Raw genomic sequence first — 23,474 nt, 5'->3', positions numbered from 1 at the left:
TATTGTGTCTGTCTGAATGTGCTCATTGTCGCCGTTTGCTGCACGCACCTTCTATACTGTACTTCCCTGTGAGGGACCTTCACCCATCCGTCATCCCTTTGTCCTCTGTTCCTCAGACTGAGGGGTTCTGACGGGAAGGTGGGGGGGGGGGGGGGGGGGGGGGGGGGCGGAGGCCGAGGAACAAAACTGCCTCTGTGGTGATGATTGACAGGGAAGCTGCTCTACACAGACATGACGATTAGCAAGGCCGGGGACCGGGCTTCAGCCACACACTCTGCTTGGAAGCTAGGCAAAAGAGCTGTAAGTTCAACAGTCCCAAAGAGTAGATTAGAATTTTGAGAACTGGGATGAAAATGGGTTTTTCACTGGAAGCACAAAGATCAGGAAAGGCCTGAAAGCAAGTCCTCACAATGCACAATTATCTGGAGACTATATCCCATCCATAGGCCCCAGGCATGCCAAGCTAACTTTTCTCATTTAAATGGAAACACGGGTTCCCCAATGGTATGGTCACATGAGGCAATTTCACATATATGACACAGACAAATATAAAGCAGAGGCAAGCAACACCTAAATGCAAACATCATGCTTTACAAGAAAATTCATGTTGTTTTGGTGCAGCCACAGACTATAATTTAGACTAAATGAGCGGTGTGTGAATTTACAGACAACCGTACAGATGACATATTTTTGGACTTTCACCCAATAAACTGCAGACACAGGCAGTAAAATGGGCAAATATGGGAGTATTCTAAGAGGGTTTTCTCTTCTCTGAGGGCAGAGAGGGCAGGTTATTTCAGATGTGTGGTCTTCCAGTAAACCGCGCCCCCCCCCCCCCCTCAGTCCATATGACTGTGGTATTATGATAGAAACAAGATCCAATTAAAGAGGGAGCCCACCTAGTGTATAAAAGCCACTGTGGTTCAGTATTGCTGTATCTATTTGTGTTTGTTCAGAAAGGGACTGGGGGCAAAGGAGACACCCACCTCACAAGCAGGCTGAGTGTCCCTGTCTGAGGTGGTCTTCTGGGAACGGGATTTGGCTGTCAAACCAACCGAGTCCAGTCATTACATGGGCAAACACCAGCTATATCATCACCTCATTTTCACCCTCTAGCTCAGAATAGAACCTACATAAAACATAAATTCATTTTATGGTGTGACATAAAATGTAACCTCACCACCCTGGGGTCATACACTACCAGTCCAAAAGTTTGGACACATGCACTTTTCTTTATTTTTTTACTATTTTTCACATTTTGCAAATAATAGTAAAGACATCAAAACTATGAAATTACACAAATGGAATTATGCAGTGACCAAAAAAGTGTTAAACAAATCAAAACTAGCTTATATTTTACATTCTTTAAAGTAGCCACCCTTTGCCTTGATGGAAAGGCAAAGGCTTTGGAAAGAACTTCATACATAGGCATCAACTTCACTATTTATATTTGTCTAAGAAACACATTTCAAGCATTTAAGCATAAGCCTTTAGATCAAAATGGCTTTAAAATAATGAAAAACATAGTACATTTAACTTTTTGACTAGTAGTGTACATTACAGTACATGCCATCGGTTTTCTCCCTAAGTGCAGCTACTGTCCTACGTCTTTGGTTCTCTTAGTGTGTATTAGAAGAGCAGGTGATGCACGGCTGCCTCTTATTGAAAATCTGTTGATGATCTTGACTGGAGAGCAGAAGTAAACAGTATTAAGACACGATGAATGCGTGTTATAGAGCACGGTGTGTCTGTTATGTCATATCGGGGTTTAGTGTATAGACCTAATGAAGCGTACAGCGCTAAACGCATGCGTTAGGCCTATAAATATACATGCACACACACACATACAGACAGCTACAATGCAGCGGGAGGGGAGGGCTCTTAGACATGCAACCAACCAGCCAGCTAATGGAGTCTTGCATGCCAGTCTTTTGTTAATGCCAATCGATACTTATCCTCGGCAGATCTGACATCTGATCCTGTAAAACACTGACAGACTGACCACCCTCTCTGTTTCACTCATCATCTCGCTTTTTCTCTTTTGTAGTCTCTCTCTTTCTCTGTCTCTCTGTCTCTCTCTCTCACACACACACACACACACACACACGCACAATTCCCTCTTTGCAGTCACTCTCTCCCCATTTAGTTCTCAATTTCATCCTCACAACCCACTCTCATTATCTTTTCCCTTACCACGGCGCTGAGGCATTAGCAAGCACCGCTGTCTTTATACTGAATGTGGCCAAGTAAACTTTATGTATGTTATGAGGAAGGCTACCCGGAAACCATGTCTGCTGGGTTGCTGTGGGTAGTGATTATGTAAATTAGCCCGGCCCTGAGTAAACTCCCTGATTGGTAAGTAGATACCATATGTAGACATAATATATCATCAGCAATTTGAAAAGGTATATTTAACTTAAATGATTATACATTATTAGTATTTCCTGAGAGTCTTAAGTATTACAGTAAAATGTGAAAAAAAAAACAGGTTTGAGTCAATACCACAAAGGCAAAAATGGTCTGGTAACATGACAGCGATACATTAGGGACTGCAGCAGTGAACAAACAGACTCCAGGGCCTTGTAGAGAGCTACTGTAACAGAAGTGAAACAGATACAGCATGTCTGTCAAGTCACTTCAGCTGCCTCTGGATAGCTCCACATCAAAAACACAATCGCAGCAACGGCGGTGCGCAAATGAAATAAAAGAGTGACAAAGCATGGGGGAGCAGGAGAGGATAAATATAGAAAGAGGAAGTGACATTTTCAAAAGCTGTCCTCCCTGCACCCACAGGTTTCACTGATGTTGTGTGGATGTCAAGACCACAGTGCAAAATCCTCCCACACAGCTTACCGTGTCTGTCTTTCACTTTCTGCTGCTTTAAATTTGCTCTCTCAATCATGCTGGAAGTCACAAGAATTGGGTTTAGGCAAACCTGTGATGATGTGAACTTATCGAGTCAGATTAACATGGATGGAGAGGGGGAAAAGACACACTATATAGCTTACTGGTAAATATAAATATACAATAAAAACATTCATTTTCATTTTAACATATCTACCAGGCTTTTTAACAGCAGCTCTGCTTGCTAGAACTGAGTTTTCCAACCTGTTTTGGCAGGTTGAGGTTGGAAAAGTCTTGTGATTGCCCAACGATTAAAGCATTTTCTGATGTTTTCTGATTTCTCATAGGGGAGATCAAGCTCCCCAATGACAACTGTGTGGATTTTGGAGTCCAAATGTGTTTTCGTCCAAAAGCCACCTGTGGTTATCTTTCATGTTACAGCGGCAATCAAATTAGTACAGTAATTTCAGTTTTCTCAGAACTGATCTAGTTATCTAACTCTTATATGTCACCCCACGTGAATTCCTGCCCCAAGGATGGAAAGCCTCGATCAGCTGAGTTCACTGTACCTCATTGTGTGTGAAGCTGCATTATGTATAACTAGCATTGCTGTAGCACTGCGTATGACCCGGCGCCATGCCTTATCTACACATCTCTGTAACCTGTGACTATGTTAATTCGAGCTGTTAAGTTTGAGCTGCTGGTGCTTTTAGCGCTGCCTGCACAAACACAGGCTCAGGGGAGAGTCAACAGGTGGAAGCTCTGCCTGAGTGTGTTCAAACACCAGGACCAGGCCGCAGAATGTATAAACATTGCCTCCACCACCACCTTCCTCTTCACCCCCCCCCCCTCCCAGCCTGGCAGAGGGGCACCCTTCTGATCAGGGACTGTACTCAGGGCCAGGCCAGTAATTGCTACCCACAGTGACAAACAACTCCATTCAGGCCAAGCGTCGGTCCATAGTTTACTCTCCCTCCTCCTCCTCTGTGTGTCCAGCGCTGCCCCACTCTGTCCGGCCCAGCGCCACACTGCCTGGCTGCATTAGCGGCTTGTCAACAGAGACTCTCCTGACGCGTCAACGCCTTGTCAGCCGGCCTTAAAACCAAATGTACACGGTCACGCGCCCTCACCCATCTGTTTGTGTGTTTGTTTGCCCGAGCGCCTGAGTGTGTAAGTGCGTGTGTGTGTGTGTGTGTGTGTGTGAGTGTGTATTTGCTGATGGACAAGGCCTATGTTTTTGTGTTTATGTGTGCATCCACTTGAGTTAGTGCTTCAGTTGAGGGAGTAAGTATGTTTGTCTGTGTATCTGTGCATGTGAAAGAGAGAGAGAGAGAGAGAGAGAGAGAGAGAGAGAGAAAGAGAGAAAGTGTGTGTGTGTGAGAGAGAGAGAGAGAGAGAGAGAGAGAGAGAGCTCTTGTGCTGTATGTGGTCATTTCAGACCGTGTCCTCAGTACACAGCAGTGACTCCTAGGTTTTACATTCTATCTGCCATCCGAGAGAGAGAATCTTATAAAGCCTATCAAATGTGTGTGCAGTGTGCAGCCTCTATATCTTGGGACTGCAGCTCCGGGGCTGAGAGAGACAAGTCATCAATCACACACGGCAATCAAGCTCAGCTAAAACAGTCCCCTAGTAAATCTGTGTGTTTGTGTGTGTGTGTGTGTGTACGTGGCTGTGCAATGCTGAATCGACAAAATACATGAATACATGCCTATCATTAATGGCATAAAAGGTTGCTTATGCACAGGCTCTTCTATTCCTCCAAAGCAATCATGGGCAACAATGCACAAGGCTTTGACAGAGCTGGGTCGTGATTTTTTTTTATTTATTTATTTTTTTTTGCTGTGAAAGTGTTCATGTTGCTCTACTTTATTTCATTCCCAACACAATACCTTAAGACACTATTAGACCTGAAATCATCATGCTGCCTTCGCTAACTTTACCTTACAACGAAGGTTGTCAACAACAGAGAGCTAAAGAAACAGAGCATTACAGCACTGTACACACAAGGTTGACAAGGATTATGATGTCAAGATCACTGTCAACACCTGTGTGCTGCTTAGTAACAAACTGTCAGAACAAGCAAACATACACAGGAATCCAATTCCAAGGAAAAAGGTTGGTGGGCAAACAGCTAATCTGTTGTAACTTAAAAGATGCCTCTTGCAAGATGAAAAGAATCAAGCAATAATAACCTCTGTGTGTCCGTGTGTTAAGTCAAACATGGCCCACTCTACTGTAAACCAACTGGCCCACTTTGTGTAACCAGACAGACAGAAATGTGTCACTGGCTGTACTCGTTGCTGCTGGGAGGTGCGGACTTGTTTGGCCACTAGGGAAGGCCACACACAGCCACACCGTCTGGCTGCAGGCTACGGTAACAAACCCACATTCCTTCGAATACACACAGTTGCTGATTGAGATACAACGATAGTATGAATATGCAGTAAACGTATATGACACATACACGCACGCGGACGCACGCGCTCGTCTCTCCCATGACCGCCCGGACCATTCACAACGCTCTAAAAGGTAACTGAGCCCGTAGGTCACGTGACCCGTGTTAGGGGAATTAGCGGTGCATTCCTCCAGCTGTCATCAGCTCATAAAGATCTGGTTAGGAGAAACCTGACTCCACAGCCGACTCGCCGCCTCCCTCCCTCCCCTCCTCTCCCGCCAACCTACCCATCGTCAAAACTGCATCCTCCTGCCTGTAAGCCTGATCATTTGAATACAAAGCAGAGAAACAAAGATGTCCTTAAAATAGAGATGCTGTGGCTTTCAAAGAAGCACACTGCAGAGAAAGAGCGAGGAACAGACAGAGAAAAAGAAAGGGGGAGAGGGAGGGAGACAGCGAGGGAGAGAGAGGAGGAGGCTTATCGGGAGAAAGTGAGACACTGTATTGATGTAGGATAGGTGGTTGAATACATCGATTTCCTGTTAGTTCTTGCCCAGTTACGTACGGCTGATCCGTCACCCAATACAGGTTGAACCACTGTCTCTCGACATGCCCAGCGCCGGGCTTCACTGGCTTCTCTCTATGGATTTACACACACTGGATCATTATGTTACTGAGAGAAAGTTTCCCTACTGGGAATGTTTACTGCGATTTGCTCGGCATAGAACTGATAGCACTTTAGGCTTGGTGTCAAACTGGCACTTGGTGGAACAAGCTGGTAATTACTCATTAGAAAATAGATGGCTCCAATCCTCAGTTCTGATTGGATGAGACATGTTTGAAGACATTATAAAACACCCAATAAGCGCACACCTGAGACCGCATACCTGTTAATTTAATACTACACAAATCAAAACCGCTCATACCGGTGCGTATGTGTCGCTTAGCAACCACTTTGTTTAGCTACTCTTCAAGAGCTAAACATTTAATTATTATTGATTAAAAGTATGAGATTCATTGAACATTTCTATTCATTCTGCTGCTGTTTCCTAAATAAAAAAGCCACTCGACGCGGTGCTTTACAGAGGTTTTAGAACAGAGAGGCGAAGCACAGCCTCTCACGGCTTATTGCTTAAACACAGCGAGTCACAGCAGAGTGTGTGTCCAGAGTGTGTGTCCAGCAAGTTGACTGCACCAGCGGGACAGAGCAGCAGAGGGACAGCGGTAAGTAGAGCTGCAACGATTAATCGATTAGTTGTCAACTACTAAATTAATTGCCAACTATTTTGATAATCGATTAATCGGTTTGAGTAATTTTTTAAGAAAAATAAGTCAAAATTCTCTGATTCCAGCTTCTTAAATGTGAATATTTTCTGGTTTCTTTACTCCTCTATGACAGTAAACTGAATATCTTTGGGTTGTGGACAAAACAAGACATTTGAGGACGTCATCTTGGGCTTTGAGAAACACTGATCGACATTTTTCACCATTTTCTGACATTTTATAGACCAAACAACTAATCGATTAATCGAGAAAATAATCGACAGATTAATCGACAGATTAATCGACAATGAAAATAATCGTTAGTTGCAGCCCTAGTGGTAAGGTGCCTGTCATTTTCTGTGGGAGGTAAAGGATTTGAGAGAAAGCAATGGCTGAGCACCATCTGGTTTGTGTAGCTCTCTGTTTAATCAATGAAAGGCAGCTACTGTACAATCAAATGCACTGCCATCACTAAACATACTATAGACCTATTCACCCTCTCAAATTCCTGCTGAATAGTCGTACACAGCCCTCATATATGTGGCACGAAATTGGACTTTCAGTTTCTTGTAATGACAGTTTTCGTCGCAGAGGAACCATTTGCACATGGAGATATTTTGGATATATTTTTTCATCCCAGGACAGGTTTTCTAAAACAGTTTCATTTTTTTTATTGATGGAGTTTCAATATTTTTCATGCTTTGAATTCACTGCCTCTCTGGTCAGTGGGGTCAAATTCTCACCGCTCCAGCTTGTACAGCTGTCCCTGCTTTGAGTGCGCCTCACTTTATATACCTCAACCAAAACTTATAACAAATTCTCACTCAAATTTATCACTAGTTTGAAACAACACAGATGCAACTGGAGCCTCGCATACCACCTACAATCGGTCAGAATAGACCGACCTGTCGCCCTCTGACAGAGATGAAACAGCAGAGGCCAAATGAGCGAGACAAAGTGACATTGGCTACAGTAGGCCAGATACTTCAGCAAAAACTACAGAACAAGAACAGATCTTTCTGGAAGACTAGCAATCTGTTTATAGACCATTTAAATAGCAGATGAGGGAGTCATAAGCCTGAACCTGCAAAATTTAAACAAATGACAAGACGTGCCGTTCTGTGAGCTGCTAAACTGAGAGAGGAAATCTAATCTAAAGAACAAGAAAATCTAATCTGGGGACTGGCAAGTACGATAGCTTTCATTGTTGAAGCAGTCTGAATACAAACTGTAGGAAACTAAGACCTCAAACTGTGCATTCCATTAAAGTTAAACAGCATCTGAGCAAATCCAACAAAGTGAGGGGAGTGTGTGTGGAGAGCGAGCGCCGCAGCTGAGGCTTGTGACGAGGAAGACGGGGACAAGGAAGTGCGGATCAGGGCGGCCTCGGCCTCATCGAGCACAGTGCCTGGATTTTATGGTCAGGCACACACATATGCATGCACACGTACACAAACACACACACACAAACCAAAAACACATTAAACACAAATGTACGCATACACAAGAAAAAAACACTCACACGCACTTTAGGCACACTTACGTCTTGGCATGTTTTAGTGAATCTTTAGGCTATTTGATTTCACACAGTGGTGAAGACATTGGGAATGAGAGATAGAATGCATTGTAACAGAATATTCACCATGAAAAACTGTGCATTGTGGCTAATCTGATAACGCTGTAGTTACATAAAAAAGCAATAAACGGCGCATTACATAAATTGACAGGTTGAAACACTGATACAGGAACTTTTCAGCAAAGCAAGTGCAGGTCCTGAGTTTTGCGGCTGCAGCTGAGCAACAAAAGAGCGATTCACTGTAGAAGACGAGGGAAAACATTCCCCCTTTCCGTTTATGCAACCAATCCAAAGCCATAGAGTTGTCCACCTGGCCGATGACAAACAACAGCAGACCTATGACCTGTGTATCTGTAAGGCTGACAACAACCAATCGACCAATCGTACAAGTGCAAAACCACGAGCATGACCAATAAAAGAAAAGAGCTTTGGAGGAGGACGGCTGGGTCCGGCCTAGCAACAGGGACTGCTCTCCCAAGACAAGAGAGAACATCCATCTCACAGGCTGACAAAGAAACATTATACTTTACTTATACACTAACCCTTTCACAGCGACAAAAATTCTCACGTGGCATTCAGCAAGTTAACTCAAGGCTTACAATCTTGTTACATCGCTGCGAAGAAGACCTTGTAACTCCAAATTTGGTGATTCTCATATTTTAATTTCCACTGAAAGATTGCATGGTTTTGTGTAGGATGAGACAATTCTACAGCCCTTGGGCTGAGGAAGCCAGTTTGATAAATTCAAAATTTTCCTGGCCAACAAAGCTGAAAACAAGGCTGTTTTTCATAATTCCTGAAAAGTTGACATTTTTGAGATATAAGGTTCTGCTGCTGGGTGAAAACCTTGTATCTTTCCTACCTCAGCAATAATGTGTTTATGTGTGTGTGCGTGTGTATGTGTGTGTGTGTGTGTGTGCGTGCGTGAGTGTGTGTGTGTGTGGCGTGTAAGTGAGCATACATGTAAGCATGCAGAAACAAACAAAGTAAAGTGAAGGCATGGCAGACAGACCTGCTAACACCTAGGACTGACAGCTGGAGGAGAGTCATACTGTACTCTGTGTGTGAGTGTGTGTGTGTGTCCTACCATCTTTCACTCAAAGACAAATCAATTTCTTCATTCTACACCACCCTGCTCCCCCCCTCCCTCCCTCTCTCCTAAGCTCTGCCTCTCTCACTAGGTCTCTCCTGGTCTCCCTGCTCTCTGTAATTTAGGCACTCCCACTGTAATGGACACCCTACTCTGGGGCAGCGAGTGGGAACCCAGCCCTGCTGTTACCACTACTCCCAAAGAATCTCAATCAGCCTCTCAGATACCTACTCACATACCACTACAGCCGGACGGACACAGCCCGGACCGAAGCCTCGACTGCAGCGACTGGAGGGGGAAGCCATCATTAGCACAATGGGGAGAAAGTCAGAGAGGAAGAGCGAGAAACAGAGAGAAAGAGAGACAAGGACCTGGAGAACGAGGAGAGGAGGAGTCAGGAGAGCTGAACCCGCTGTACCCTACAGCTGGTCACATGCTACCAGACGAGCAGCTTCTGGTCTCCCCATGGGCGCGGGTGTCAGAGTGAAATATGGCACCTAGCCCTAAGCCGGAGCAGCGCCAGGAGCACCATGTGCCCATCTACTCTGCTCCCTGGCACAGCGCTCCCGCTCCTTCTCCCACGCCTCCCCACTGGCCCGACAACCCGTCAATCAGCTGCCACCGGGGCGGGGGAGTCCTCGGAGGACGAGCGCGGCGCCATTAAGCATATTAAAGTTGCAGAGCGTAGATGAAAAATCAAAGTCTGCAGCGACTAAGCTAGGGTTGCTCCCTGGCAGAGTGCTGACAGAGCAAAGCTGGAGAGAAAGGGAGGAGGCGGGGGACTACCTGGGTGCAAACACTGGGACTGCTGACTGCTTGGGGTTGTTGGGGACAGCAGGATTACATAACAGAAAACACCACAACACCTCCAAGTGATGAAGAGCCTCTTGCACAACCCTCTGTCCTTCTCCCACAAAAAAAAAAACATGCCTTTCCCTCTGTCCTTCTCCCCCATGTCTTTCACAGTCTACGCCTGCAGGCTGGTAATCGTAAAATCCCTGACCACAAGATTTTGTAATATCCAATAAATCAAACTTTACTGTTATGTGTGGGGTTTTCAAATGCCTACCACTCCTCCCCTCACCCTTTCCCCTTCGTTCTTTCTCTGTCTTCATTCCCCTTCACCCCCCAATCCCCCCACCCACCCCCCACATACACACTCCATCCCTTGCTCCTCCAAAGGTGATGAAAGCTGTGGCTTTAATACCCAGGGGCACAGGGTAAACACGTAGCCCTATGACGAGTGGCACATTTTTTTTTTTGTATCAAATGTTTATTTTCTCAAATACAGTGGCTTAGTCTGCGTCAGCAGCTCTGGGGTTAGGAGGGTGGGGGATGGGGGGGGGGGGGGGGGGGGGGGGGATTCCTCTCCTGGGGCACAGAACTTCCTACAGGGAGCATCACAACACATAGCATAGAAGGCACTGTGTGTGTGTGTGTGTGTGTGTGTGTGTATGTGTGCCTGCATGCCTGCGAGTGTGACTAGGACTGAAAACTGCCTTGTGTGATCATTGTGATATGTGCAGCGAGGGAGAGAGAGAGAGAGAGAAAGAGAGAGAGAGAGAGAGAGAGAGAGAGACAGAGAGAGAGAGAGAGAAAGAGAGAGAGAGAAAGAGAGAGAGAGAGAGAGAGAGAGATGTCCAGGCTTTGACAGACTGGGTCGTCAACATGACTGATGAACAAACTCTGTCCTCTCTACCTGGCAGCCTGACCTCAACATCAACTGTTTATCCAGCCTAGCAGTGTGAGTGACAGTTATTAGAGATGTGATATGAGATTACTTCACTAATGTTGCAGTGCACTGTAGGTCTAGATCCCGGCCAAGATGACTCACCTACTGCCCTGCTTTCTGTTTGTCTGTGAGGATAGTGACAGATGGCTGAACTCAACAGCAGTAACAGTCTCTCACATCAAAGATTATTAGACAGCCAGGCACCCAAATAAGGAAATTCAGTTTTGTCCTTGGACCCACGGTCATTCAAAACATACTATTAGACTTGCCAAGTGGGGACCAAGCAGAAGTAGGTCTGCAACCTATTTTGGGCCCCAACCCATAGTTTAAGAAACCAGGTCATGTATTTCCTGCATCTGCTGCAACCGTGCAGCCACATGCTGCGCTGCTCTGTACACTTGATGCAACGTACTGTAGGCCCAAAGCTACACATGTCCCATCACCACTTTGTTGACTATGACAAGTACTCCAATCTTATTTAAGTACAGTGCCAGGCTGTGTTCTGTCCAGACCAGGCTGGGAAAGCTGTCTGTAGGAATGCTCATGCAAATATTGACCTTCAATTAGGTGAAACAGACGCCCTCGCATAGGGCTGCAATATGGAGGCATCAGCAAAAACATAACACACATAAACAGTCACAGAATATATATATAAACATGCAGACACATACCTACACAGTGTACACAAACACATACTGTGTAAATATACCTTAACGCAACCGCTTGTGTGCACTGCAAACTGAAATCAAATGGAAAACAAAATCAGAAAACCTTCAGCCTTCTAAAGGTAGTTTTAACCTCGAACAGGATGTCAGCACAACATCACCAGCAGAGAGCCATAACAAGAACGAACAATTCTCCCCCAATACACACCGAGAGACCTAAATCTGTCGAGTTTTGGGCTTTTTAATAGGGTGAGGAGCGAATGACCTTCCCAAGTGATGGCAGTCCACCACACTCCTGCATAATTAACAGCATCTGAAATAACGTGTTCTTTGTATGACCTTACCTGACAATGTCAGGGCGCAGCTTGCCTACAGGGACTCTGCGGTAAATAACAAACATAAACTTGCATGCGTGCCTGCTCAGCCATGCACACACACACACACACACACCCATGCGCATATGCATGTATATGCGCATGGGTGTGTGCACAATTCCATGAATCAAGTACAATATTGGTGAAACCTTACATCATACTCAAACTCAGTAAATCCTGCATACTGACATCTATTTTTTTTTAACAAAATCAATTTTCTTTAAACAATTTTAAAGTTCTAAAAAACTTGATGACGTGAATCGCAGTTTAAATTGCAATTGCAACATTATGTCAAATAATCGCAATTAGATTTTTCATGTTCATTTTTCATTTTTTATCTTTCAGCACTAATATGCTCATACACACCAAACATACAAACTTTTTTTGATTTTTTATCAGCTTGGATTATTTAATGGTAGTTATACTTTATGACCCAAAAGATAAGAGAGAGAGAGAGAGAGAGAGAGAGAGAGAGAGAGAGAGAGAGAGAGAGCGAGAGAACGACATGTGACACCCACTGGGAGAGGCACTCGAACCCACAGCACTGCGAGCACAGCCCCAGAGCGGCCCGCGAGCCAACGCATTTCATGGCATGAAGGCACACCAGGCAAGACAGCGTTCCTCAAGGCTGAACACAGCGGGCTGCAGACAGTCAGCACCCATAGGAGAGACGGGATAACACATCTGAATTCTACTGAAGGCTGTTCCACGGCTTTTAAAGAGCGGGGGGGAACGGGGAAGGGGAGCGGGGGGAACGGGGGGTCGAGTTCACCCGCTCTGCTTCAATGACAGAGACACGGCTGGGGAGGATTGTGCTGGAGCATCGCCCGCCGCCTCGATTTGCTCGGCAGATCCGCGGCAGGGCTGGAAGGATTTTCCCCAAAGCCCTCTTACCCTCCCACAGAGCAGAAATCCCCTCCGATCCTCACTTGCTGTTCCAGCCCCAGCTACCGCAGGGACGCCTTACACACTGAAACAAAGGACTCACAGAGGAGAGGACAGGAGAGGAGAGGAGAGGAGAGGAGAGGAGAGGAGAGGAAGAGGAGAGGAAGAGGAGAGGAGAGGAAGAGGAGAGGAAGAGGAGAGGAGAGGAGAGGAGAGGAGAGGAGAGGAGAGGAGAGGAAGAGGAGAGGAAGAGGAGAGGAGAGGAGAGGAGAGGAAGAGGAGAGGAGAGGAAGAGGAGAGGAAGAGGAGAGGAGAGGAAGAGGAGAGGAAGAGGAGAGGAGAGGAGAGGAGAGGAGAGGAAGAGGAGAGGAGAGGAGAGGAGAGGAAGAGGAGAGGAGAGGAAGAGGAGAGGAAGAGGAGAGGAGAGGAAGAGGAGAGGAAGAGGAGAGGAGAGGAGAGGAGAGGAGAGGAAGAGGAGAGGAAGAGGAGGGGAAGAGGAGAGGAAGAGGAAGAGGAGAGGAAGAGGAGGGGAAGAGGAGAGGAGAGGAGAGGAGAGGAAGAGGAGAAGAAGAGGAGAGGAAGAGGAGGGGAAGAGGAGAGGAAGAGGAAGAGGAGAGGAAGAGGAGGGGAGAGGAAGAGGAGAGGAAGAGGAGAGGAGAGGAGAGGAAGAGGAGAGGAAGAGGAGAGGAAGAGGAGGGGAAGAGGAGAGGAAGAGGAAGAGGAGAAGAAGAGGAGAGGAAGAGGAGAGGAGAGGAGAGGAGAGGAGTCAAGTTTAGGGAGGGAAAATGAAGAAGGGAGCTAGGGTGATGCAAAAAAGTAGATATGTCTATGGGTGATCTGCTTCATATTTCTCATTTTCTTTACCTCTCTCTCTCTCTCTCTCTCTCTCTCTCTATCAATTTCAATTCAGTGAGCTTTATTGGCATGGGTGCAATTCGGGTGCAAGTGCAGTTCAGTATATATTGCCAAAGCTTTGGTAGTAATCAATAATGATAACATTAATAATGATGATAAAAAAGTCTAATAACATAAAAAAGAAACAATCATAATAATGGTAATAATAGCAATATATGTAAAATAAAAAATAGATTAATGTAAATATTAAGTATAGAAGAGTATACTATAGAGGTCTCTCCCCCTCTCTCTGTCTCACACACACACGCGCGTGCACACACACACACACACACACACACACACACACACACACACAACCAATTCTATCCGATGACATGGGACCAGTTTCAGTCTGTACAGAACAAATGCAGATACACATGGACAGAAAAAACAGAGGTTTGGGAGAGGAAAGCAGAGGGACGTTTGAGAGCTGCAGAGACTCTGGGAGAGAGAGAGAGGGAGAGAGAGAGAGAGAGAGAGAGAGAAAGAGAGAGAGAGAGAGAGAGAGAGGGAGAGAGAGAGAGAGAGTGAAACACAGCAAAGAGACCTGAAAAATGAAAGTGAGAAACACATTTCAGAAGAACACACTGAGGAGGGAAAGCAGAGGCGAACCGCAAGTTTTCTCTAGTTAATAAACACAGATTTGTGGGGCGAGGAGACACCTGGAGATTGTGAAAATGCAGTGTGTGCTGAGGGGTGTGGTGCGAGGCGAGGGTATCCTGGGACCCAGAGAGAGCGAGAGGAAGAGCGAGAAAGAGCGAGAGACGCGGGAGGGGGGGGAGATATCTACTCGTGAAATATAATACCTCGCCTGCAACACCAATCAATAAATATGCTAGGCATGCATCTATCGCTAATCTTTCAAGGCAGCGCAGAACCTCGCTGGAGAGTTATGCACGGTCCGCCCTATAGTGAAGGCTGGGCTAACTTCATTCAAAATCTGCTTCTCCAGTCACTGCTGAGCTGTTCTGTGTGTATTTTCGCTTTATCAGACAGGCATCAGCCTCTCCCTAGCATAACACAAACCTCACCAATGAGATTCTGGCCAAGCCCTTCCCACAGCCATACCTGTGGTGTGGAGCACAGTAGCATACACTGACGCTATTACACAACAATGGCCACCGTGGAAAGCACACACACACACACACATACACACTTTCTTACTGCTGCTATCAAGGAATAGTAGATACATAATAACATATACAGTGCAGAAAATTTGAAATGTAATCAGAATGACACATTATAGCTCGGTGCATATGCTAGAAACTGAGGGGTTAGAGTTGTAACAACAACTTCTGGTCTATTTTGAGAAGAGATTTGCCACTGCAAACAACAAACCCCTTGACATTCCACTTGGCTACCAACTGTGGCGCGGTAGGTAATGATTAACCATTATGAAGGGAGTGTTAGAATGAGTAACCTCTCTGTTTTGTGTCCTCTTCCTGCAGAACCTGCACTGCCTGCCCTGCTGTACGTATATCATTACATAACGTGGGCCGTCCCGCGCGGGAGCCAGCCAGCAGCCAGCCAGCCAGCAGCCACACTAACACACATCCAGACTCTGCTCACTAGCAAAGACAAGGAAATTCTATCTTCCTTTGAAAGGACGCCAACACACTGGGCAACACACCGGCCTGGTCTAGAGGTTGAGTCGAGGCCAGACGCTGATAGACCCCCCACCCTCCCGACACACACACACACACACACACACACTGACCCAAATGATACAAGAGCAGAACCACAGCACTGACTACACACGAGGCCACAAGACCAAATGACAAAAAACATTCAAACGTCTTAACAAAAGAGCTATTCAAAGTCCATTACAATGTGACTGAATGACTGCAATAAAATTATTAGGCTAGTGGGACATTTGAGAGGATGCCAGACTGGCACTCCTGGTCTCCATTTTGGAGTGTGTGTGTGCGTGTGTGTGTATGTGTGTGTGTGTGTGTGTCCAAGGCCTTGTTCCTGGTTCACTCTGGTCTCCCAGCACTACAGTGGTTCTATTCTTCCCTGGTGTTTCAGAGAAAAGGATTAATGACCAGCGGCAGGGACATGAAAAGGTTGTGTCCACCAGCCACCAGGATTACACAGCCTGTGTGTGTGTGTGTGTGTGTGTGTGTGTGTGTATTCTTACAACCACAGGTAGGAGAAAGCAAGGGAAATTGACAACAATAACGCTTATCCCACTTTCATACTCTCTGTGCTCCTACATGCCATTTAATACTTTATCTGTCAACACAAGAGTCATGCATGCAGCAGATGAACAGACCAGACCCTTTCTATGGCACAGTATGCATCACACCATCCATGTAACATCTAGCAAATTCACTTCAAGGGTTCAGACTAAGCTGCCATTCTTACTGGTGAAAAAAAAAGTTGTTTTGCTGAAATCCACAATCCTCCCCTGATCCCTTGCTCCAGTGTCTCCATGGTTATCAAACCTTGTAATCTGTAGGAAGTGTGTCTGGATCCAGGAAGCTCAGAGGCTGGATCAAGTGCAGCAGGAGTTCCACGCGACCCTCGTGCTGCCGATGGCATTTCATGCATTTAAATCAGCATGTTGCCACCTGCTAGGCTGACTCAGTGTGCGAGAGATGGAGATGGGGATGGGGATGCCAGGTGAGTGTGTGTGTGTGTGTGTGTGTGTGTGTGTGTGTGTGCACGCAAGTAGGGATATGTAAGGTGTTGAGTGGTTCTGTGTTAATTGGCAGAAAATTGCCCTTTCCCATCTGGAGTGTTCGTTGTGCCAGGGGGAGATATAAAGACGCACACACACACACACACACACACACACACCCACACACACACCTAACTGACTGACTGACTAACTGACTGGTGTCTTCTGTAGTGTTGCAGTGTTAGAACTGACAGAGAATCATGTTTCAGCTTTATTGTTCCTGAACCAACTCATTGCGCAAGTCGTCAGCTATGTTTCTGAATACCAAACCTTTTGGTAATGCACTGCTGACTATGAGACCGTTGACTGGCAATATAAAAACAGGTTCTACACTTGTATAGATAATAACACATTCACTTTGACTTTTAAATCATAGTAATTATTCTTAACAAGCCAATATCTCCTAAACATTTCTGCCAAGTTACAATGGGTATAAAAACATCAAAGCGAGACTGGCTTGCAGCTTTTATCCCCATCCATGTAGTAACCATAAATGGCAGTAATCCCTAAAGCCTAGAATTTTTTTTTAATGATCAAATGCTTTATGATGTCAAACAATCTCAGAAATGTGCAAGGAAATGGAGCAGTCTCTCCATGGTCTCCCTGCTGAGCTAGCGCCTCTTTCTTCAGCCCGCACCACAAGTGGTCTTGATCCAGGCCAGAGTGGAGCGCTGTAAGACTGCCACTTTGTGCTGATTCAATAAGAAATAATTGCATATTGGCCTTTCCCCACTCAGCCCCCTTCACCACCACGGTCTGACACTTAACTCTACTGTATTTCCGTGCTGTACATTACAGAACGGGCCCAGGGCCGGGGAAGGACGCTGCAGTACCGCCGCTCCTGTTGCTTTTTAAGCATCGTCTCCTTTGCCCTGGAGTGGATGGGGAGTTACATGTTCCAGGGCGCCGGGCCTCCACTGATATCATAAACAGAGTATTTCTCAGCAGAGCCTGGCTTCAGACTAGACAGCTACGTAACCACTCTGATTCAGATCCAGAGCGATCCCAGGAAGAATATTCAGGAACATTTTTTTGCCTCACCTCTTTGCCAAATTGGCATCAGAGAGGCAAAGAGCACAATGACTTCACCTCATGTCATGTTGCTTATTTTCCTGATTTTTCCCCCTGCTTCTTAAAGTAGGCCTATTTCTTCTATTTCAGCGTGTGGTTGCTCTTGTTTTATCATAGCAATAAGCAAAATGGGAAAGGGACATGAGGTGTTATGAGTTTAAACAGCATACAACTCAATGTACAGACAGACAACTTACAACTCAGATAGAGAGATGGAAACATAGATGGAATGATTAGACAGACAGACAGACAGACAGACAGAGAGAGAGCGGAAGAACTTTGTGAAGTGTGTATCTGTCCCTAAAAATGAACTAGAAATCAACCAACAGACTTCTGTCATCACAAAATGTTTCAAGCAAATCAAGTGCAAATAATGGCAAATACTAGGAGAAAGGGAAAAAGTTAAAGGTCTTTTCTTCGACACACAAGAGGTTCCTTTTACACTCTTGTCCATCAGGAAGAAGACAATGTTGCTAATGACATGAATGACATGATGAAAGACTGAATAAATGAATTATTATAAATGTGTCACAAAAATTTAACACCACTATTTTGCATCATGTGCATGCAAGACAACAGCCGTTTGACCTGAAACACCTATTCCTTGTGTCTGTATGCAAATGAACGACTATCTCACCATTGTACAATAATATTCTCATTACCATGCCGTGAATAAAACAGTGTATGTGTGCCAGCTGGGCAAAAGGGGGTTACTTGGCCTTACATTAAAATAACTGATGTAAGGACTGAACGTGAAGCAGTGCACGTATTGTTGCCTGTGTAGCAGCCAAAATAAACCTATTTTGGCCAACTTAGCCTACCTATCATATGACACAGTGCATCAACTGAGTACAAAAGCATGATGTCATCCCCTAAAAATCTGGCAAGAGTAGCCCGTTGCAAATGTGACATGGATCGCATAGTCTGAATCCAAAATTCGTGCGTATGTGTGTGTTGGAGTCAGCATTATCACTCAGTTCAACTGGTTTATTAAAGACAGCGGGAACTGGGGTGAATCTAGGTAAATGTTGAGGCATATGTTGCTGCCTACTGTATGTAGCGCCGCCGCTACTTCAGGCAAGACTGCGTGTAGTTTCCATTGGACCGCGGCGGTCCCAAAATCCCCAAATCCCACTGAACTGACTGGTACAGTAAAAATTCGCCCGCTACATGTAGCCCAGCTTCACATTTTCATCACCTATCAGCTAGACAGGCAGCTCAACTTCATGACACACTGTTACTGTAACAAATACGGTGTGGGATCCTCTCCTCAACTTCACACCAGATGTAGCCTATGCTTCCTATAACTCGGCCACAGTCCTCCCCTCGGGGCTGACAACCCCATAACACAATCGAAACAAAGTAATAAACAGGTAGTAATATTATATTTACCAGCTGGATACAGTACGTGCGCTGCAGCCATTTATCCCGTAGCGAAAGGACCAGAAGTCCGCATTTCCTGGATTATGTTGCGTCGGATAGAGCTGATCTTGGTGCCCGTGCTTCTGGGCAGGGAGAGCTGGAGGGGCTCGGGGTGCTTCCCACTGGCTTGTCAGACCGGACAGCGATGCCACATTCAGCTGATCGCCACAACAAAACAACATCTCGCCCTACGCAAACCGCTCCGCGTCTCCGCACCACCCCGCACGGCACGGCAGGTCCGGAGGACGCCGCCCCCTCTCCGCCTCCACCACTGGCCTGGCGCGCCGAGCCCGCCCGATGAATAATCATGAGGGAGTGGAAGCGGGCATTGGCTAAACGGAGCAGTTCCTGGTTAATGCCATTAATTCTAATCAGCCAGTCAACCCCAGTCACGTAAACGAGGATAATATGAGTTTTATTAGAGTGATGGTGGTAATCATACATCCCGTTATCGCAGGCTGCATCCCCTCGGGATAGTCCCCGCCGGTCTAAGCTGGTTTATTTCAATTTCCTCCTGCCTCATGCAGCAGTATTTTACCGGGACAGGCTGACGGCATGATTTACAAGGTATCTCCTGACCCCGCTCTCCTCCAACACTGCATGGTTACCAACAGCCTACCTTGGGAGCTATAAGGAGATGCTGACATTGCACCACACACACGGGAAACATAACAGAGGTCAGGACCCGAGGCCACAAATCAATTAACTTCTCCTAGATGCTCGGCACTGCTAAAGGGTCAGAGAAAGAGTTTGGGATTTTGCACATACACCCGCAAAGTGCATTTCTTGCTGATCTGATGATATTCCTGTGTGTCCGACCTGTCCGTACCTGGGGGACCACGAGGCAGGCCGGAGGGTTAGATACAACAGGAAAGGTCATGTGAGAGGCAGTGGGGACAGACGGGCGGCCCGTCTCGTGGCTGGCTGTGACCGCTGCCTCGGGACCCTGCAGATCAAATGGTGCTGTAAAGGCCAGCGGGCATCAGAGCTCGCAGGTGGTGCTGCTGCTGTCTGGCGGCGCGTCTCATCTTTTCACCTGACTCACGGCATCGTCATGGTGACACGGGGAGCCCGTGGAGGGAGAAAGCTGTTCTCAATCAACCCCGAGGGCCATCGGGCAAACAGGGGCGACACCAAAACAAGCATCGGCACCCACCATGAAACTGCATTATATGTTTCAGGGTGTCTAGTAGGCCTAGAGGAGGAACTGATGTAGAGTTTCTCTCTCTCTCTCTCTCTCTCTCTCTCTCCCTCCCTCCCTCCCTCCCTCTGCATGCCAGTGAGTGTACAGTTAGTCTGACTCTTTGTGCCTCATATTTTGGGAGCTGTCTGTGCATCTGCATCTAGCACGCTCACTCTTTGTTCCCCGAGTTGAGAACAGCACCGCAGCGAGGAGAAAGGGGAAGGAAAGGGAAAGTGGAAGGAAGGGAGGGAGGGACGGAGGGAGGGAAGGAGAGGGGTGGAGGAGGAGAGGAGAGGAGAGGAGAGGAGAGGGACGCAAAGAAAGAGAGTGGGAGGAAGCGAGAGACGGAGCAGGAGACGGCGGAAGGAGAAGGAGCGCAGGGACACGCTGTGGTGTGAGCGCTCCGTACTGCTACAATATGACTCTGACAGGCTTATGTAACCAGACTGGCCTGGCATTTGGCTCACAGCAGACGCCGGCTGCACTGCCTGTTATATAACTGCATTAGCTGCTCCTCTGAGCCGGGGGAGAGCATGCGCACAGGATAGCCCTACACACACACACACACACACACACACACACACGCAAACACACGCAAACACACAAACACAGACTTTCAGACTTCCAGCTTAGGACAGAGTGACTGCATTGCACTGCAGCCAGCATGCAGTCAATAAGGGGGATATGCAGGCGGTGAAACAAAATAAGGAATGCCCTGAAAGTCCAGTGGAAGTTCAGGTATTGTACTGAGTTTTGGTTCAGTGTGACAGTCATCAGCGTCTCCCCTTCCTGTCACCCAGCAACAAGTTCCCCATCCTGGAAAGCCTAATTGGGGCTTAATGTTGGGTAAATGTTTCCAGTGCACATATGCCAGCAGGGCCCAAACTCAATTAGCTCCCCTGCATGCAGAGTATAATTTAATGTGCCTGGATCCCACACTTAAAATGCAATTACACCTCAGACAGGCATTTCCAGTCATTCTGTCAATAGAGGTGGTCAGGGATGCACAAGCCTCTCATCAGAGCGCTTATCCACATCAGTAGAACCAAACAAGATTCATTTATTGTAATATTAAACACTGGAACAACATTGGAATAATATGATTTATCTATTTCACAGGCAATAGAGGATGACCTTATTTTTGACAGATGCAAAATGTAGCTAAATGATGACATTTCCAAACTACTGTGGGAAAAGGGAAGTGAAGATTAAGGTCAGGGATAACACTGTAAAATGATAACCATTGTTTCAGTCAATCTGCAATTAAAAATCCCATGATGCCTAACCAAGCATGGCAGCAGAGTTACACTAAGTGGTTCATAATCAACACATTACAGCCTCTGATCTCTTATTACAGCGACAAATTACATCTGATGATAACAGAGGAAATGAAGGTGGGATTTATGACACTGCAGTCAATAGCCAAAGAAGGAGAGTGTCTTAAATCTATCCTAGGAGAAAAACTCGGCTCACTATTTGTGCACCTGATGATAACAGAGGAAATAAATGTGGGATTTATGACATCGAGCCAGTTTGTGCTCAGATGTTGTTGGCTGTGTTCGGAAGTTGTTAAATTTCAGATGGGGCTAATGGAAGAGCGGTGAGAAAACCACTTCAGTCTCACGCTAAGAGGGAGAACTTGCTCCGTTCAAAGTACTTATTATATACTATAACTTTCTCAATCACTGAGGGAGAAATGAAGAAATAAGATGTTAGTTTACAAGGGTCAGGGCAGCTGTTTAAAGGAGTAGAGGCTGGGATTATGTGAAGACAGGCTGAAGCAGTTATGGTCTAGATGCCAGAGATTTGTAAGAGATGCTCTCTGTCTCTGCTGTTGACATGAGAGCAGTGACTTCATGGCTGTTGGTTAGAGGAAAGGTAGCGTGTAGTGAGTAGACTACAATGTCCGTGCATTTGACTATGATGATTGCACAAGAGCCGACAGACTCCCCCCCACCCACCCACCCACCCACCCCCACCCACCCCCACACCCCCACCCACCCCCACCCACCCCCACCCACCCCCACCCCCTCCACAAACACACACACACACACACACACACACACACACACACACACACAACTGACCCACGAAGTGAAGCCATGTGTCAGGCCAGTGTACACTACTATAAGCAGAGAAGACAGGACTTCCACTCTACCAGACACTCACGCAATGTGCAATGTTCCAGCTTCACAGCAAGTCCAGTGGAGAAGCACTGAGAGGGTCAGGGAGTTTATACAAAAAGACCAGGTTTGCAACTTTCAACACTGAAAAATAAGGAGCATTTGTAATGGCACACACAACACTTTTTTCATTATGTTCATTGCTCTATTTTTTGTGCAATTTGCATCACTGCTTTCTTCTTTCAGAGAAACCTTGTCTGATTCTGGTGCATTATTGCATAATATTCCCTGCATAATGCTCACTTTGCTCATTTGTGTTTATTTTACACAAATTTTCTCCTTTAATGAGCAACATTTTCAGACTGGTGGCAATAGGTGCAGACCTTGCTGAAGATCCTAGAATCTAACCTCCAGTTGTCCATGCTGGATGTGATGTCTCCTCCTCTATACCGAGGAAATTAGAATTCATACCAGGCTGTGAGTCAATCCATCAGCTTTGGGTCGTCATCGATAGGCTGACAGAGGGGTGGTGTTGGAGGAGGGTCGGAGACGACAGGAGGTAGTGTGTCCTGAGGAGTTCCAGACAGTGCCAACTGGAGCTGGTGACTGGAGCAGCCAAAGTCAACAAGCTCCGTCTGCCAGCCAGGCGAGAAGGAAATAACACAGCAAAGGCTACAAGCACTGGCACACAGCACTCTGTAACAGTAAAGCGACAAGTCAGACACATCTACTGTGGCCTGTTTTACAGTTAGGCAAAAGATAGGAAAAACTAATGTACCTAACATCACAATAACTTTCTATTTCTTTTTCAGTGCCTAGTCTCAGTGACTGTGGCATTTCTGAGATCCTAAAGTGACATTGAGAGAAAGACATTTTGTTTGGCTCAGAAGACTATAGCTGTTTTGATTTAACACCTCTGCTTGCCAGATCCTGCAAGACTATAATTAGCACGCACAAGTCATGTGCTTTCAATTTGGCTTTGCTGCCCACGATGACTTCTGTCACAGGCAGCTAATTGGCAGAGTGAACGCTCAGCAAGGAGCTAGGACACTGACACCAGTGGCTTCCACCACGGCGCGACCAGTGAAATTAACACTGTTCTTGTACGTCGAAAAAAAAAAATCGGCACAAAGCTGTTGGAGGAGAGGGGGGCCTTTGCAGAGAGAAATGGTGTTAGAGTTTAAGTAGCCGACAGGGAACCGCTGCAGGGGTTTGGCAGTGTAAGGCCCAGTGCTAAAACTATCCATCAGACATACAGTGCTTGCACCATA

The 23,474-nt window shown here is 46.3% G+C and overlaps 1 protein-coding gene across 2 annotated transcripts in view; it reads right to left on the bottom strand.

The window, feature by feature from the left end:
* hivep3b (HIVEP zinc finger 3b) overlaps positions 1-19,068 on the bottom strand; it is a 39,485-nt gene extending 20,417 nt beyond the window's left edge. For both annotated transcript variants that reach the window (XM_071901600.2, XM_071901601.2), the window contains exon 1: positions 18,868-19,068. The gene's annotated coding sequence lies outside the window, so the exon portion shown is untranslated. The remainder of the gene's footprint in view (positions 1-18,867) is intronic.
* Between the last annotated feature and the right edge of the window lie 4,406 nt (positions 19,069-23,474).

This window comes from Centroberyx gerrardi, chromosome 12 (genome assembly GCF_048128805.1).
Source record: "Centroberyx gerrardi isolate f3 chromosome 12, fCenGer3.hap1.cur.20231027, whole genome shotgun sequence".
Lineage (NCBI taxonomy): Eukaryota > Metazoa > Chordata > Actinopteri > Beryciformes > Berycidae > Centroberyx > Centroberyx gerrardi.
This window is presented reverse-complemented; position numbering and strand designations above follow the sequence as displayed.